Here is a 19074-nt window from a genome sequence, read left to right as displayed (position 1 = left end):
ATAACATCAATACAATTTTATTAGGTTGACAATTATTTATTTGTTTATACATGTTCCCTTCGCTATGTTTTTATGGGGCATACGACCTTCATATCTTTTGCAAAAAATAGACCAAAATGTCTTTACTCGTGTGTACCTTCATTGCAATAATGTTTAATGCAACAAAGGTCAGTCAATTTTGAAGGAGAATAGCAGAGGGATCACATTGGAACTTACCACTTCTGCAGGCGATTCCTTTTTAATCAACTTCAAAGCAAATTGTACAAAAATTGCGGGAGGTCTTGCAAGCCAGGCTTGATAATTTATCTCTATGATTTATAAAAATATTGCTCAAGTATGTTATTGAACATACTGAAAAAAGCAGTTTGTTTTGAATATTTTTTTTTTTAAATTGTCCCGACAGAAAAACCTACATGTATGCCTACAAAAAGAGAATGATCGGTCCCATCACAGCATAATTAATAATATAATATAACGAAGACCCATTGTATATACACATCGTTTTTTAATGTTATCCCGTAACTTATAAAAGAAATACAACGAATCTGGGACTATTATACTATAGTTAGTATAATAGTCCCAGAACGAATACAAATCAGTTGTTGTTCTATTTGTATCGTATACATGTATTGTCTCCTGGTATCCTGCTTCTTTTTTTTATCAGACGATTATATTAAACTGGCTATTTATAATTTATAATGTTTCTGTTAATTTGGAGTTCCCTTTTGGGGACGCATCAGTTAAAACAATGTCGGTTGCTTTAAAAATCGAAGACAATAATTGGGAATTAAAATAGTCAACATTTAAACGTCAGTATTAAATAATTGCAGGATAAAACCAATATAATTGCCTTGCCGGAAAAAACTAAATTTATTTCCACTCGCAACTTATACTTAACCACACAAGAAGATCAAATATATCTATGCTTTATGTAATATCCATAAAAATATACTATAATTGTTTAGTTAAACTTTTTTGCCGATAAATGAAAGCCAAACCAATATCGAATTACCTGAAAGGCACATATATATACGTAATTGCTTGATGAACTGCCATGATCTGAATATTAAACACGTTACTTTTATACTTTCTGGGATACAGTTGATTAAAATGAAATGAGTCTATAAATGTATTGAATATATTAACAAGCAGCGAAAATATGCACTTTTTCACTTACAATTGTGTTTTAATTCTCGAAATTCCGTCCACAGAATTTTTTTTTAAACAATAATGTTTATTGCTATTAGCATTCTCCTTTTCAATCTCCTTAAATTTGATTGATAGCATACTACAATAAGATTTACAGAAGTTCTAAAGGAAACAATAAACACTGCATAAAATCGAAATTAAGTATCTGCATTTCGTGCGTATTTTAGGACTAGACGTCATCTAATTAACTATCGAGATGACCCCCGAAGACTGCCGATGGTGATGCGACATGATTATAAACATAAATATAAGTAGACAAATATAAGCACGTGCAATAGTATAATTACGATTTTCCTAGGTCTGTTTGAATCTTATGCCATAGATTTAAGATATGCGTAAATCAGCGTTTGACCTACAGGTATAAGAAATATTTTTGTTGGCCGACTCAGTCAATGAAATTGTTCTTCCTGCTCGCCCCCTGGTTTCTTCTTTTCGATTATGATTTTTTTCTGTTTGCATTGATAACTGAACATGATAAGCAATGTGCAACAGGGTCAAATCAAAAGTTGCATGCATACGGACCTAAATGAGGTTGATTTATTGTTTTGCAAGACAATAAAAGTATCTGATGTTTTTGTGCTTATTTTGACAAAATTGAACCAAACTGACTGCTAATAGCGATTTTTTCTTTCAATATTCCACTTGATAAATAATTTAAAAGCAACATAATCATTTAATTTTTTCTCTCCAAAATCGGAGCTAATTTCTATTTAAAAATTACAGAACAAATTGTCATGATCAGTGACATTTACTAACTAGTATGCTTTTATCTCTGTTGAGCATCCTTAAAGACAATGTTGTACTAACTTACCTTTACCGATTATCTCAATAATACACGGATCTTTGCCGAGCAAAATTTCTTGTATGAGAACTTAAAACTGATTACAGAAATTTATTATGAAATTTTAGAACTTCAAAATTCGATGATAGTTTTTTGTCTTACGTAATTCGGAAATGCAACGAGGTATATATTAACTTGATGGATTAAAACAATCTATGTACAGAGATGAGTGACATCTATGTACGCTAATGAACTTGTAGAAAGACGATTCAATGCTCAATTAACAAAGTGACTTTCAAACAAACAAGAAAGCTAAGAAATTTTTTCTTAGTAAAATGTATGTAAATTTCTTTAACTAAGAAGCCAGTATAAATTTCTATTGGTATTCATATTAAACGTTTAATGAAGATCATTCTTCCTATTAGTTCAATTCTGTCTAAATTGAAAACAACGTTCAAACCTATGATTGCGTTGGATAAAAACCGCAATTTTTATACGTGTGCATGCAAAACAAATTTTTTGGTAGAGGGGTCTAAATACAGCACAAACAACATTTTCCAAAAGACCAAAAAAGTGAAAAAGTTTATTTAAACAAAACGCATTTGACTAACAGGTCGAACAACTGATGTTCTTAAACCCTGCTGACTGCCATTGGCGATTGCCAAATATATATATATATATATTTCTTATTCATAATATATTATAATAAAAATAGTTTATATATACCGCCCGTGGAAACTATGATAAGAATTTAAGGGCAGAATAAATTAACTATGGATAAGAGCAAGAACACATTAAATAAGTGAAAATAAGTTAAAAACGTTAAAGAATATCAACGAAGATATTTAAAACACCAAACAAAATTAGGGGGAAAAAATAAGGAGAGTCCATATCCAAAGCGCCTGTGAACTTTTGCACACAACGTCTTTACCAAGTTGATAAGAGCTTTTTCATATGAAAGAACAACAAACAACACATAAATAGAGCTAAATGATTACAAAGATGATAATCACAGACTGAATAATGTTCATGAACAAACGAATTAAAGTCATTTCGTATTATAACCATTTCGCACCTCCCATTTCGTACCCTGCCAAAAACCATTTCGTACCTTGACTTTCGTACCTCATGGAATATTCATATGCATGCCATTTCGTACCTCATGGAAAATTTATATCTATGCCATTTCGTACCTCATGGATTATTTCTATGTATGTCATTTCGTACTGAAATTTTATATTTGTTTCATTTCTTGGCTAAAAAAAACCATCTCCTTGATGTGCGCCATTTCGTATTTTATGAAAGATTTATTTGTGCGCCATTTCGTACCTTATGAAAGATTTATAAGTATGCCCTTCCGTACCTTATGGAAGATTTATATGTGCGCCAGTTCGTACCTCATGAAAGATTATTTGGTTTCCATTTCATACCTCATGGAAGATTTATATAGAATTGAGAATAAAACGGGGCTGTGTTAAAGAGACAACAACCCGACCAAAGAGTAGAAAACAGCCAAAGGCCACCAATGGGTCTTCAATGCAACGAGAAAATCTCGCACCCGGAGGCAGACTTCAGCTGGCCCCTAAAAAATAATATATACTAATTCAACGAAATGGACGTCGAACTTAACTCCGAAATATATAAATGAACTTAAATTAAAAAACACACACACACACAAGACTAACAAAGGCTAGATGTATGCCATTTCGTTCCTCATTGAATGTTTATACGTGTATGTGTTTCATTTTTTTTGGTAAAAAGCTTTTATTCATGGCTTCCTCCTTGAATGAATATCAGATTGTGTTTTTTTTCACTGCATTTCCTGACAAAAAAACTGTTAATAACTATAAAACCAGTTAAAGATAATGATTCCTTTGTTGGTTGATTTATATATATAAACCTCAAATTTTTAGATTTGAAAAACTATTTAAGGATAAACCCTGCAAACAAACAAAGTGTAATTAAACTATTAAAGTTTCCATGTCCTGCTTAATCAAACCAATCATAGGTTTACTGCTGGATGCATTTTATTTATGTTATATTAAAAAAGAGTAAGATCATTTCAAAATGTTTTATAATATATTTTTCCTACCTGTGTAAAAAAATGAGACAACTCTCCACCAGACCAATAGACATAAAAGATTAACTTAACAAGGAAATGAAAAGGTTTTATTTTATTTTAAGGTAGTTTTAGGACACACCAACTTGAAACCTGTTCATTATAAAGTGAACTGTAGCAACTATAGGACACCGTACGACCTTCAACAATTTTTTTTCACAACGGTATATTCTGAAGATAAGTCAAGTGTTATTCTTAACATATATATATCGAGTGGTATACTTTATTTATAACACTCAAACGACAGACTCATTCACAAGTGACATATTCTCTTTTAGATAAGTGGCAAATGTTATCTGTTCCCTGTTTTATTTTTATCACCCACTAGTGTATTCTTTGTCTGGACAATCAGAACAATGACATACTCTTTTTTGGGACATTGACATATTCCCTACCTGACTATAGTAACATAATTTCTTTGCAACAATACAATGACGTATTTTCTATGAACTAACGGTCAACCAACATACTCTCTATGAAACAGTCCAGTGACATATTTGTTATGAAACAGTCCAGTGACATATTTGTTATGAAACAGTCATGTGAAACATTAGCTATAAAACAGTCACGTGATTCATTATCTATGAAACAGATCAGTGACATGTTCACTATAAAACAGTCCAGTGACATATTCTCTATGAAAGTCCAGTGACATATTCTCTATGAAACAGTCCAGTGACATATTCTCTATGAAACAACCATAGTGACACATTCTTTATGAAACATTCCAGTGACATATTCACTATGAAACAAACCATGGACATATTCTTTAAGAACACCATAATTGTTTTCTTTTTTTACAAAAGAAAGGAAATAGACTCGTTTATTTCAATCCTAATTTCACTGAATATGAGCCACATAACTATAGTGGCTTGCATAATTTTAACTACATGAATTTAATTCGACTGTTTGGTTATTTGGGTATTCTTAACTTTGTTATGTATATCAATAAACTGAATGTTGTAATACAATATATCTTATTTATCTTGTCAGTTCTGCAACACTGACCACAAGATACGAATAACATGTGTACAACCTGTATGTGCAAAAGGGTTACTGTATAATTTGTTGTCTTGTAACCTTGGATTGATTGATTGGTGTCTGCCCTTGGATTAAACAGCCTTTTTCCAGGAGAGAATACGTATATAACACAACTAAGGAATCAGTCAAATGGTGGATACCTAACCATCTGAAACTTTAGTAGGTCATTAAGCAATGATCGTTCGATATATTATTGGAAGCGAACTTGAATATAACATAATCTAAAATCGCAGCTCTTTCTTTGAGCATATGAATACGCCAATTAAATATAATATGCTTCAGGTTTTGTGTTATTTACACGTTCACATGTTAAGAGAAGTCTGTTCAGTTTTAAACGTCTTGGCTAGGTACCACTACAATTCTAACACGCGATCAGCTCCAGCAAAGACAAAAGTGCAACCACAGGCTTAATTTTGTAAACGATAAATTATCAACTATTTTTAGCACACTTGATACGTAACATAAATGAGGGAACAACTAAATACCACAAAAATGAGTTTTTTAACGTATTTTGTGCAGTATCGAAGAGACTATATACCAAGTAAAATCACAATGTTTAGATAAATATTATAAGGAACAATACAAGACATATAACGATACTTGTCATCAAGAGAAAAATAATCTAAGACAATCTATGTGCACATGTAAATAAACTGGTGTATTCGGGTGCTTTTGAGAAATAAAAGCTATAATATCCGAATATCTTGTCAAGTTCGGTGTTAAACATGTAGAAAAAAATTACTGGTTAATGGCTAACTAATGTGTGATGCCGGCAGATATACATGCATAAATAAAACATAACACTTTATAAATTTGGTGCGTCTTTAGCGCTTCTCCGGATTTTCTTTAATCAGAAACACTGAAAACCTAAATCTTTAAATCCAATAATGTTTAAATACTTGAGAAGCTATGTGGTCAAAAGTGACCGAAACAAAAATAGTTTTAAAAAAGCTGTTCACAAGGGAGTTGCAAACTTAGTTTCAAAATAATTTCAAAATTTTTAACGGAAAATCTCAAAAAATTATTAAATACGTCAGTCGCAAAGCTATAACTTACACTAGACAGCTGATAGTGATACAGGATATTTGTTTCCGAATACTTATGGATCTATTTGCCATTTATTATACTAATTTTGGTTTTATGTACACTGTTTAGGCATACTGCATTAATTCTGCGTGTACTGAATCATTTTTATAACGACCCGGCACTTTCTTGTGACGATTGTTGACTTTTCTCTAGATGCAAAAAAACAATCTTATTATAAGAAAAAACAACTAACGAGCAATACCTCGAGAAAACCAAACAAGAAAATTGTAAGTCTTTTTATATGTGAAACAATACCAACAATAAATTGTAATATACGAAAAAGATGTAACTAAATCTTACAAGACAAACTCGACAATAAAATGGTCTTCGCCATGCAGTGTTGCTCTTGGTTGTTTTTTTAGAGGGAATACAATACGTGCGAAAAGTTTGAAAAAACACTCTTTTAAAGACTCCTTATGTCACCTCGATGTCATCGAACTAACAAGGTCATACGTCGTAACATGACATTGAAATAGCTAGTCGGTTAATTTCATTCAAGTCGGCAGACATTTATCACAGTAAAGTGATTTGCGTAACATTTCAATCATTTTCATTAGATCAGTTAGGAAAATTTATTAAATAGAATTTCTGTCTTTCAAACTATAATTATGCATTAACAGCAAACAGTTGCTTATGGTTAATTTATGCAAATTGTATAACTAAAATGTCTGTATATCAATGTATATTGATGGAAATATTGTTTGTGCTGTATTTAGACCACTCTACCAAGAAATTTGTTTTGCATGCACACGTATAAAAATCATAAGTTTAAACGTTGTTTTCAATTTAGACTAATGTATATTAATGTATATCGTCTATATACGAAATAAGTGGAAACGACCTCGTGAGTTTTGAAAATAAATGAAAATAGAACGGGAAATATCAGATTATCGGATGACATCTGAAATGTTAATGGTTTCTTGAAATGTCATAAGTGGTTTTACACCTTTAAAGTTTATTCACCACCCAGAAAAAAGTATAAACCCTCTGCTGGGAGTACTTATCAAAGATTTTAATTCACTTAGACGAACTAAATCGTAAAACAGTGCTATATTTTATTGTGAATATGAAACAAGTTTCCTGGTAATTATAAAGTCAATGACATTATTAAACCAATTCATGCATGTGAACTTAACTAAGTCCTCTTTATAAAATAATTAAATTTGGTATGATTTCTAATGAGACAACTCACAACCAGAGTACACAATGACGTAGAAGTTAGCAACTATAGGTCACTGTACGGTCTATAACAATGAGCAAAACCCATAAACCTGGGACAGTGGTTTAAAAGCACAACATTTGAACCAAAAATGAAAATCAGATCGATGTCTGAAGATTTGGATGAAATCAAGGATTTTTGCTTTAACAGAAAATCTATTTACACGTGTTGAAACTTAGCCGTTAAATTAAAACTATTGCGGCAAATTCACGAATTGAATTTTAAAGTAATCACCATGACCTTTAATCCTAAGTGCATCAGGCTATATAAAATTGGCCAAAAAAACTGAACCATTAGAAAAATATCAAACATTTAATATACGATTACAAAATAAACGTTAAATCAACAATTAGTAAACGTTTGAATCTTAGCTCTAGACAGACGCAATCAAATGTTAAAAAAAAAACTATTATCCAGGCGCAAATCCAACCACTTTGAAAAGGAGTGGTCCCAAACCCCGGAACACCATGAAACGTTCACATAATAAAAATATGTACCTGTGTTGATTTCATGGTTAAACCATAAAAATCGTATGAGATGTACACTGGTCAGTTTTGGAGGAACAATTTTTGATGATCAATATATTAGAATATTAAACAACTTATTCTCTACCTTGTTACCTATTTAAACGTTTGCACATGTAATTTTTTATAGTTTGTTAAAAAAATGACTATAACATTATACTTAACCCTTCTTCTTTCGATTTTGATAGATAAATAAAAAGTAGTCTTAGACTGCAATTTTGCTCTGAAAGCACAATTGTTTTTTTTTACAAGGGGTCATACTAAACTGACGATCAGATAAACAAAAGTCCATGACCACAAAACACTGCACATGAAACTAAAGACAGAGCAACGAAAGGGTTAACTAATTGAAAAGGTATTTGTGAGTATCTAACAAGCTAATTTCAAAGATCTACAATCTTCACTCAAACCTTTCGATGACAAAACAAAAAGATATAATTTAAAATAACCACAGACGAGGTTCCTGACTAAGGATAGTAAAATGAAAAAAAAGTGGGTGTTAGATTAAAATATTATCAGCATTGATTTACTCCCTATTTTTATTCTTAACTTGATCAGAAGTAACATAAAGTATACATAAAACGCATAGAACGTACACAAATGAATAAAACAGAAAATATATTTCACTCTTTAATTCCGATTGACACTAAAACAGTAGGTAAACGCGTAAAACATTTGATAAATGATACCGTTTCAAAGATTGATTGAAGTTATATTGGCCCTTTCATTTAAACTGAGGATATGGTTCCAATTTCAAAAATTAATTTATATTGAAATTGTCTTTTTTATTTTATATTTCAGGAAAATCAGGTTTTGTTGTAGTCATCCATGTGTCTATCCATATTGAACTTTTTGACCTGAACAATGGATTCTAGATTATATGTTTATAGATATAGGAAGATGTGGTACGAGTGCCAATGAGACAACTCTCCATCCAAGTTACAATTTATAAAAGTAAACCATTATAGGTCAAGGTACGGCCTTCAACACGGAGCATTGGCTCACACCGTACAGCAAGCTATAAAGGGCCCCAAAAAATTACTAGTGTAAAACCATTCAAATGGAAAAACCAACGGTCTAATCTATATAAAAACGAGAAACGAGAATAAAATTGAGAATGGAAATGGGGAATGTGTCAAAGAGACAACAACCCGACCATAGAACAGACAACAGCAGAAGGTCACCAACAGGTCTTCAATGCAGCGAGATATTCCCGCACCCGGAGGCGTCCTTCAGCTGGCCCCTAAACAAATATATATACTAGTTCAGTGATAATGAACGCCATACTAAACTCCAAATTGTACACAAGAAACTAAAATTAAAAATAATACAAGACTAACAAAGGCTAGAGGCTCCTGACTTGGGACAGGCGCAAAAATGCGGCGGGGTTAAACATGTTTATGAGATCTCAACCCTCCCCCTATACCTCTAGCCAATGTAGAAAAGTAAACGCATAACAATACGCACATTAAAATTCAGTTCAAGAGAAGTCCGAGTCTGATGTCAGAAGATGTAACCAAAGAAAATAAACAAAATGACAATAATACATAAATAACAACAGACTACTAGCAGTTAACTGACATGCCAGCTCCAGACTTCAATTAAACTGATTGAAAGATTACGTCTTCATCATATGAATATCAGGCACAATCCTTCCCGTTAGGGGTTTAGTATCATACCATCATAACATATATGAGAAGAACATAACCCGTGCACGTATGAACTACATAAACAGACGACAACTACTGTAATCAGATTCCTGACTTAGGACAGGTGCAAACATTTGCAGCGCGATTAAACGTTTTAATGGTACCAAACCTTCTCCCTTTTCTGAAACAATAGTATAACATCACAACATAGAATAACATACTATAAAATATCAATTGGAAGGCTTAACTCAATCAAAAAACGTAAATTAACACACAATGAACGAATAAATGTGACCTGTGACACCTGCATACAAATACACAGTTAATAAAAAATTACAAGGGATAAATAATTAAAGTCAAAAGTAAATAAACAGTACGCTTTGATTGTGATATTTTTTGTGTAAAAGCTATTCACTATTACATACTGCGGGTTCAGTACGATTGCCATTAATATGACAGCTACGACACAGAATGCCTTGAATTAAGGGAAAATTTCATGATAACTATGATAGTTCCCGGGGAATTATTTTGTTTGCCACATATTCTTCTATAAAAATTACTGATGACTATAAATTATAGGATAAGTTTATTTTTCAATGAGTTTGAGCCATTCAAGAGTTCAGACATTAAAAAAAACCCCAGAAAGTAATCTGTTGCGGCTGGTAATGGTTTTTTTGGTTGAAATTGATTACATTTATACTAACTGCCAGAAGTAAAATCCAGTTACATTCAGATGTATAGTACAGCCACATATATTTATGTGCTCTACGCGTAGTTATTTTTAGTCGCGTAGTACCTAGGGTAAGAACCGGTTTGGATTTCGCGGGTAGTATATAAGAAAAGGATCACGTTTTTTCAGTTATCGAGGTTAGGCGGTGACCACGTTGATTACTACTACAGTGTAGACATATTTACAGTAGTGTAGAATTGTAATGTAATTCAGAGATCAATTGGATGTGTACTAATTATGATAATTGTTTATTTTTAGATATTCTGTAAGGCCAGTGTACCATAAAAAATTTTATTTAGTGGACGTTACGTACATGTGTATTTGCATTCAGTGAATCCAATGTTTTTGTGGACAGTGAAATGATGATTTAGCTTGTATAATGTTTAATAAAATGACATGGTCACCGTGCTGGACAAAATCAGAAATGTGTTTCTTATTTTATACCAAGAATGATATAGTATACAGTTTGGGTTTGAAGTAGGTTTCAGAAATTAAGTAGCGATGTGCACATAAATACTTTATGTTCGTTTGAACAAGTGAATTAGAACATAATGATGCTGACGGTATATCAAAATTGAAAATCGTTTATATTAATAGTTAAAGGAGCGTTAACTGCTGGGTTTATTTCCACCAAATTGACTCAAACTCTATAAATTGAATAATAACATACTATTATTTGTACACAAATCAGGCCGTTAGTTTTCTCGGTTGAATTGTTTTACATTTGTCATTATGGGGCCTTTGATAGCTGACAATGCGGTATGGGTTTTACTCATTTTTGAAGGCCGTGCGGTGACCTATATTTGTTGATTTCTGTGTCATTTGGTCGTTTTTGAAGAGTTGTCTCATTGGCAATCATACCACATCTTCTTATTTTTATAAACTATGTACCACAATATATATATTTACAAGAAAAAGTTCCATCGTAAATATAAACAATGCATGAAATCGTTATGAAGTATCAGCATCTCGTGACTAAGATTTCCATAACGGCCCACTAAGTAATATTTATGATAGTTGTTAATTCATTAATATACTAGATTACTTTGCAATTAAAGTGCCAGGGATGTGTGTAGTATATTTCAAAAGTCTGTAATGCCTAGGTCACACAATCACTGGATACGATCCGGCATCATTCGTGGCTATCTGTATTGGTCCGTAGATTTCTGTATTGTAGCCGTAGTCATACGTAGCAGTACTTGTATATCCGTGACAATTTTTGAACATGCGCAAAATTTGACCACGGATCAAACAACCGTAGTATATTCTTAACCGTATTAGAGCGTAATGATCCGTTTAAGTCCCTTTTAAAACCGTATTAATCCGTACTTATTCGTAGGCCCGAAGTCGTCAAGGATTTCTACGGTTAGTTCCGGAGAACTAAGTACTAGTGCGGTTACACCACGTATTTGCTAAGGATACAATACGGTTTGTTACGAATTTGTCACAGAACGGCACGATCTCCTTACGTTGCATTACGGATAGCTAGGGATAGGCCAGGGTTCTCAAAGTCTTTTACGGCTAACTACGTTACAACACGACAAAATACGGAATATTGCGGTCCACGACAAACTGACATCAGGCTTCTGTATTAATACTCCCTACTTATAGGGCCCAACGTAGTCTGTGTCTTGCCGTAGAGGTATACATAACATTATCCAACATGAACATCAACAACTGATGCTTGCAATTAATTGGCTGGAATTGGATATTGATATGGCACAAAATGACAGGGCAGTGGTTGAGCTACTTGATGACAGACGTAGAGGTGACCGGAGGCAGAGGAAATGGTGAACAAGGGGCTGGCTTCTCCAAAGACCTATCCATGGCCAGTAAGAGGCCCTCATGGCTGAACTTTGTGCGGAAAATCCAGCTGCATTTAAGAACTTTGTAAGAATAGACCCAAATATGTTTCAAGAATTGCTACATGTCGTTGGTCCGAGGATGACGAAGAACATCACCTGGTACAGACAGTCAATCGATCCTGTATTGAGGCTACCAATCACCCTGAGATACTTGGCTACGGGGGACAGCTACCGGACACTGATGTATGGTTTCCGGGTTGCGCACAATACCATCTGTGGTATTGTTCGGGACGTCTGCGAGGCCATAGTTTCAGCGTATGCTGTAGAGAATGCCTTTGGTATTCTTGCAAATAGATTCAGATGTTTGCTCTCAGTCATGAACCACACCAACATGGACGATTTGCAGACCCCAGGGGAGGTTACTTGGATACCTTCGACGCAAAACAGCAGAGGTTATACCTAAAACATTAGGTGAATTCTCCTGTCGGGCAGAATAAAATGGTTTAAAAGATCGTCTTTTAGAACTGTCAAGCTTTGTTGGATATTATTAAATATTACACTGTGGACTTTATGTTGTTCCTTATTTCTATTTACGTATGCCTCATTGCTGAAGATAAATACCTATTTGGAATATGCACAATATAACACACGCACATCGAGTTTATAGCTTTAATAAAGTACCAAACAAGTACAGTTCTATAATGTCAATGATTTGCAAATGACAACATTTTTTTAATGATACACAACTAAATGCGAAAATATTAAACACTTAGTAAATGATTTAATAAAACAAAACGAGAAAATCATCGATTCACTGCCATAAAGAAATGATAAATCACAAGCTTAATTAAAAATGATTAACGGCTTAGAAAATGTCACAAGAACTAAATTGTCCTTAATTAATAAAATCAAAATTTAAAATGTCAATGATTCATATGTTCTAAAAAGGCACTAATTCAAAAGAACCACAATGTCTTTGATCAGCTAAAAATACCAACGGTTAACTGTTTTAATTCAATGATATTGTAAATATCTATTACACTTCATGAATATCACTATCACAAGATGCATCTATGGCGGGAATTCCAGAAAAGCTCATTACTTCCCGCAAAGAATCGGTTTGACCACCAGTACTTACGTCTGTATGCGTAGCCTAGACAGCGCCGTACTTAGGCCAACAGAATCCATATTAGATGCAGTTGCGAGCGTTGCCGATGTTGCTGTCGCTGACAATGGTGCTGAATGTGACATGCCCAGGTTAGCTGGTGGTGGAGGAAGCATGGCACGAGGAGGAGGCTGATATACCTGGTACTGCTGCTGCCATATTGGTAGATACCTTCCAGATCATGAGGAGTAGTTGAGAGCCTTGAGACGTCTCGCTGCGTCGTAATCCGCAAGCTCCTGTTGAACAGGCTGTACAGTAGTTGGCTGCACACGCTTGGAGCGGGTCTTGAAGGTGTTAACCAATTGTAGAGATTCCGTCTGGAACTCGAAACCATAGAGAGTCGTCAATCCCTGGAATTGTAGCACCAAACAACTGTGCCCACTAACGTAGCTCTGCTATCCTTGCGTCTGTTGGCACTGCCATTTGATTAAACAACTTTTCCTGTATTTGACTTGACTGTTGTATGCGTTCTTCCAAGCGCCAAAGGAAGGCAGTAGACTCTTCCCTGCTTGTTTTCTTCTTTCCCTTAGCGGCAGCTAATGTGTCTGTATCCCCAGTGGCAGTTGACAAAGCAGGTGATGTGGACGGAAGTTTGTCTTCTCCATATTCTTCCTCCTCGTCACTTTCCTGGGAGTCATGTTTCAATTCTGGGTGTTTCTCACGAATTTTGAACATAAGCTGGTAGCAGAAGAAATACAGAATGGAAAATGGGATGATTTTTATACCACAGATGTTTGTTTTGGAGATTAATTTAAATTTGTGACGGTATCGCACATTATTGTAAGTCATTTAATAATAAAATGTTGTGAGGCGCGCATGTTAATTTACTTTAGCTATACTATCACTAAAGGTGATTACAAATAACCCAAAACGGCTGGACGTTTGCAAGATGTTCTCTTCATTGGTGGCATTTTGAATGTGAACTGAGTGTTCAAATTACGGGTTGCTATCGTGATATATTCGTACTATTCCGTATCAGACCTTTCTAACTCGTACTAACCCTTACTTATTCCGTAGCAAACCGCTTTTTATCCGAAGTGCATAACCTCGTCACGTGTCGTTGCGTATTAAACCGTGTCATATCCACATCAAACCGTGTCGTACCGTAAGAATCCGTATCACTAATGTCGCCAAATGACCCCTTTCCTACATTACCCTTGGTAGATACGTCAACACCCATAGTCACACCGTTGTGCATCCGTATCGGATCCGTATCGGACTACGGAAACTGCATTTCCGGGATCATCCGTTAGATTTAATCCGTAGTGGAACCGGCGAGGTGATCCGTGAATGTGTGACCTACGTATATGAGAAAATCAAATTTATTTAGGTATGGATACACATCAGTCAAATACTTCAGATAAACATATTTTTTCAATGGCATTTGACAAAATTACAAGATATCAAATATGATTTGATGCAACACGCGCACATTTCTAAAATTTATTTCTAATCATTCGTACTCGAACCAAAATATTGATGTTGTGAAGTTTTCAAGAGTTGAAGAGCAGCAATAAGTTGAAAATAGCACCAAGACTAATTAAAGAATGCACCAGGTTGTCAGCTGATAGTTTCAAATTCAAATTGGTATCGTACACTACACACACATACACATGCTGCAAAACTAATGTCGTTGCAGTCCATCAGAAGTTGCATCGAAATAGTGGTAGGAATACAAAATAACACAATGCTGATTTAATTTGATGCATCGCATGTATATTTGAAAAATACGTTTCTCATCAGTGGTTCTCCAAACCAAATATTTGAAATATATAAAAACTGATTTTCATTGGAATACTATCATAGTTCAAATTTGTAAACACGTCATTTTGATACAGACCTTATCTCATCGAACTCGGAATAAAGGATACAACAGATACAGTAAAGTCTGTCTCATATCTTGACTTACATCTACAAATTGACATCGCATCAACTGTGAGATATATTTACTCCGTATACTAGTGCTGCTTGAAAGTTCACAACTGGGAAGCTGAAATCATATCTTTTGTCATAAAGTTTTGTTCTCATCCAACCCGATTCCGAAGCTTGCTTTTATTATCATGATTTCCTTGATAGAGTGTTGCTGTTTACAAAGACGCTTTTAAACCAAGAGTTCAAAGTGATGAAGTTCAAATCATCCCTTCGACATTTTACGGACGCCATCACGAGTTGGTTGACCGTTATGGAATATCTGATTCATAGATGACGATGGATATGTAACCACAATCCCATCCTCTTTTCCTCGAATGTGACCTACCATTTCAGACTTATCACCGCGTTTTTATTTACATGAGCAACACGACGGGTTTCACATGTGGAGCAGTATCTTCTTACCCTTCCGGAGTACCTGCGATCACCCCGGTTTTTGGTGGTGTTTGTGTTGCTCAGTCTTTAGTTTTCTCTTTTGTGTTTTTACTGTAGACTGTTGTTTGTCTTATGATCGTTTTTCTTTTTGTGTCATTGTCAGTTCGTTTTCGACTTATGAGTTTGAATATCCTTTTGGTATTTTTCGCCTCTCTTTTTGGGAACTCTAACTTTTATTGCAACAAATATAAATAATGTTGAGTTACTTATGAGCTATAAGGTAGCTATAGCTACTAATGCGCCAAAACTGCTAAACAATAACTGCAGTATGCATTGTAGCACTTAAGCTATGTTGTAGTCAGAAATCAAGTGAAACATTTACACTGCATTGTCAGAAAATCAAAATAACACTAATATAAAATATAAATTTGGTGTTCCGAATAGCTTTTCTAAATCGACCTTTGTCTGGAACGCTGAAAAACCAAAATTTGAAAACAAAGGATACATAAATACTTGAAAACTTGAAGAGCTATATAACCAAAAGGGACAATGAAAGAATCGCCAAATCCACTTTAGGTATCAACTTTGCTTAAGGCAGTTGATACCTTAGATTTTCTTAGTATTTTCTAGTTTATAGATAAAGAATTTAGGAAAGTTACGTTATAAATTAGTCAGTACCGACACTGATTAGTGCGCTTACTATATTAGACTGATCGCCGGGTTTGTACTTACATGAACAACACGACGGATGGAACAGAATCTGCTAATCCTTCCGGAGCACATGAGATTACTTCCAGTTTTTGGAGGGGCTCGTGTTGCTCAGTCTTTAAGTTTTTTATGTTGTGTTTTATAGATTGCTGTTTGTCTTTTAGTTGATTTACGTTTTATGCGATGGCATTGTTAGTTCGTTATGAGTTTGACTATCCCTTTGATATTTTCGCCTCTCCTTTACTACTAACTGCATCACTTTTGAACTAAATCAAGAATATCCTAAATTGTTTGTTCCAACTGATAGAAAATAACTTTGTTGTAATATTGCTTTTATGTCTTTATGTCTTAAATTAAAGAGAAAAAAAATATAATGTAAGTAAAATATATGAACTAAAGTGATTGTTAAACTGAATACCATATACTATTGACATATTTTATGAAAAAGATCATAAGACTTTTAAGATAATGAACAGGAATAAGGAGTAGAATTTTTCTACCTAATATACAATTCTTCCTAGGCAATTCCCTATTCTTTCCTAATTTATTTTTTTCTGTAAAAAAAATCATAGCAAATATGCATGTACCAGGCTTATAATTTAGTACACCAGACTCGCGTTTAATATACAAAAGAATCAACAAAGCGCTCAAATCAAAACAGTCTAAAGGTCAAATCAAAGACGAAATCGAAGAACGTTGACAGCGAAAATTCCAAAAAGTTGTGCCAAATATGAATAATGCACGGGGGCAGAACAAATTAAGTACTTTGAACGATTTTAACATTTTATGTATACTGAATTTGAAATATTTGACAAAATCAATGATGTTTCAGTCTGCACAGAATTGGACGTTCAACAGAAGTGACAACGACCTAGTGATATTAAAAATGCAAAAAAGAATCAAGGCTTATTATTAGTACACCAGAAGGGCGTTTCATCTATATAAGACACTTTGCAGGCTATTTTATCAAAACAGACTGTAGGTAAATTTGAGTAACATTGAAAAGCAAATGTTTCCACATAGTTGTGTAAAATCTTGCTTAGGCCATGTAAGCCTTGGGTAGGAAAAAACTATTATTTGGAATGATTTGAAGATTTTATGAATAGCGAACTTACCGAAAATTACTTTTTCAATGATATTATAGATAATGCATATTTTGAGGGTTATCTTGTCACATAACACCGAGGGGTGTCAGGACTGATCAAATGAAAGACCGACAATAGGATAGAAAGGTCTTTCTTTGGGCAATTATTAACACCTCAATGTGTGTTATACAAGACAAGTCCTTAAATATGTCTTATTTGTCAGTATAGTCGAGTAACTCGTGGTTCGTCTACAATGTTTTTGTTTTATGTTGTTTGTTTTCAAGTGTGTTTACTGTTTGGTCTTATATCATCTTGCCTTATATTACAGTTATTTTATTTTTATTTTCTATATGTATGTAAAAGTTAAGATAATAAATCAGCTATTGCATTTATATGATTTTAAGTTTAAAGCTACTATATGCACAGGATTTTTTTGTTTATACACAGTTTTGATTTATAAGATGTCATGGTTAGAAAATACATAAAATAACACCATTACGAACTCAATCCCAATTTTATATTCTTGTACGTGTATAAAAAATCTATTCTATTTTTAGAAATTTACCTGTGATAATACAAACGTCACAAAATACGGCACTTTTTGTGTCGTTGATACATTTGTGTGACACACACTTTAAACTTCGTTTGTGGTGTACTGGTGTAATGTCGTAAATTCATGGGAGGTGTCTGTTGTTATTCTGTGGTTTACATGTAATGTACCATTATATAATCTATTAATGTATTTCTCTGTCCTGAGTGTTCTTGCGTTTATTTGTACTGTATTCCTGTCACGTAATGTTGTCATTTTAGCGGTATTTTTAACATTGCCATATAAGCGGGAGGTTTGGCTAGCCATAAAACCAATTTCAACCCACCATTTGTTCTTAAAATGTCCTGTACCAAGTCAGGAATATGGCAGTTGTTATCAAATATTCCGTTTTTATGTATGTTGGCGTTTGTTTTTGTTGCAGTTCAGTGTTTCTGTTGTTCCGTTGTTTGCTTCTTATAGTTGATGTGTTTCCCTCGGTTTTAGTTTGTAACCAGGATTTGTTTTCGTTTAATCGATTTATGACTAATGAACAGGGGTATACTACTGTTGCCTTTATTTATTTGACTTATATTTCGAAAAAAATATTATTTTGTTCAAAGATTTTCAGAAATTTGTATCTCATTTTAACAATCACATTAAAGTGGGGGTATTCTCTTCTGATGAGGTTAGGTATAACAACGCCCAACGGCTCAAGACCAAGGTGAAATAAAACTCATTGATCTATATATAAACGTTAGAAATCATTGTCTACTTACATAAAACATGTTACTGTACTTGCATTTGAAGTCTTGAAGCAAAAACTTTTACTGTAGTAACTTTACAAAAGGCGAGCTCTTTGTTTTATTATCTGGTTTCATGACATTTTTCACCACTGAAAAGGAAATAATTTTTTCAACAATTTAAATGAATATATTCAAAATAATTGGTTATTCAATGAATGCAAAGAACTAAATTTATAGGAAAAAGAGTATTAACAAAAATACCAACTCCAAGGTAAATTCAAAAAGGGAAGCCAATATAAACTGACTAAATTAAACGTTAGACTGAACGACGGACGGATCGAATGAAAAACAACTGATTCCTGATTTGGTACAGGCAT

The sequence above is a fragment of the Mytilus californianus genome, unplaced genomic scaffold (assembly GCF_021869535.1).
Source record: "Mytilus californianus isolate M0D057914Y unplaced genomic scaffold, xbMytCali1.0.p SCAF_1, whole genome shotgun sequence".
NCBI lineage: Eukaryota > Metazoa > Mollusca > Bivalvia > Mytilida > Mytilidae > Mytilus > Mytilus californianus.
Note: the sequence above shows the minus strand (reverse complement) of the source record.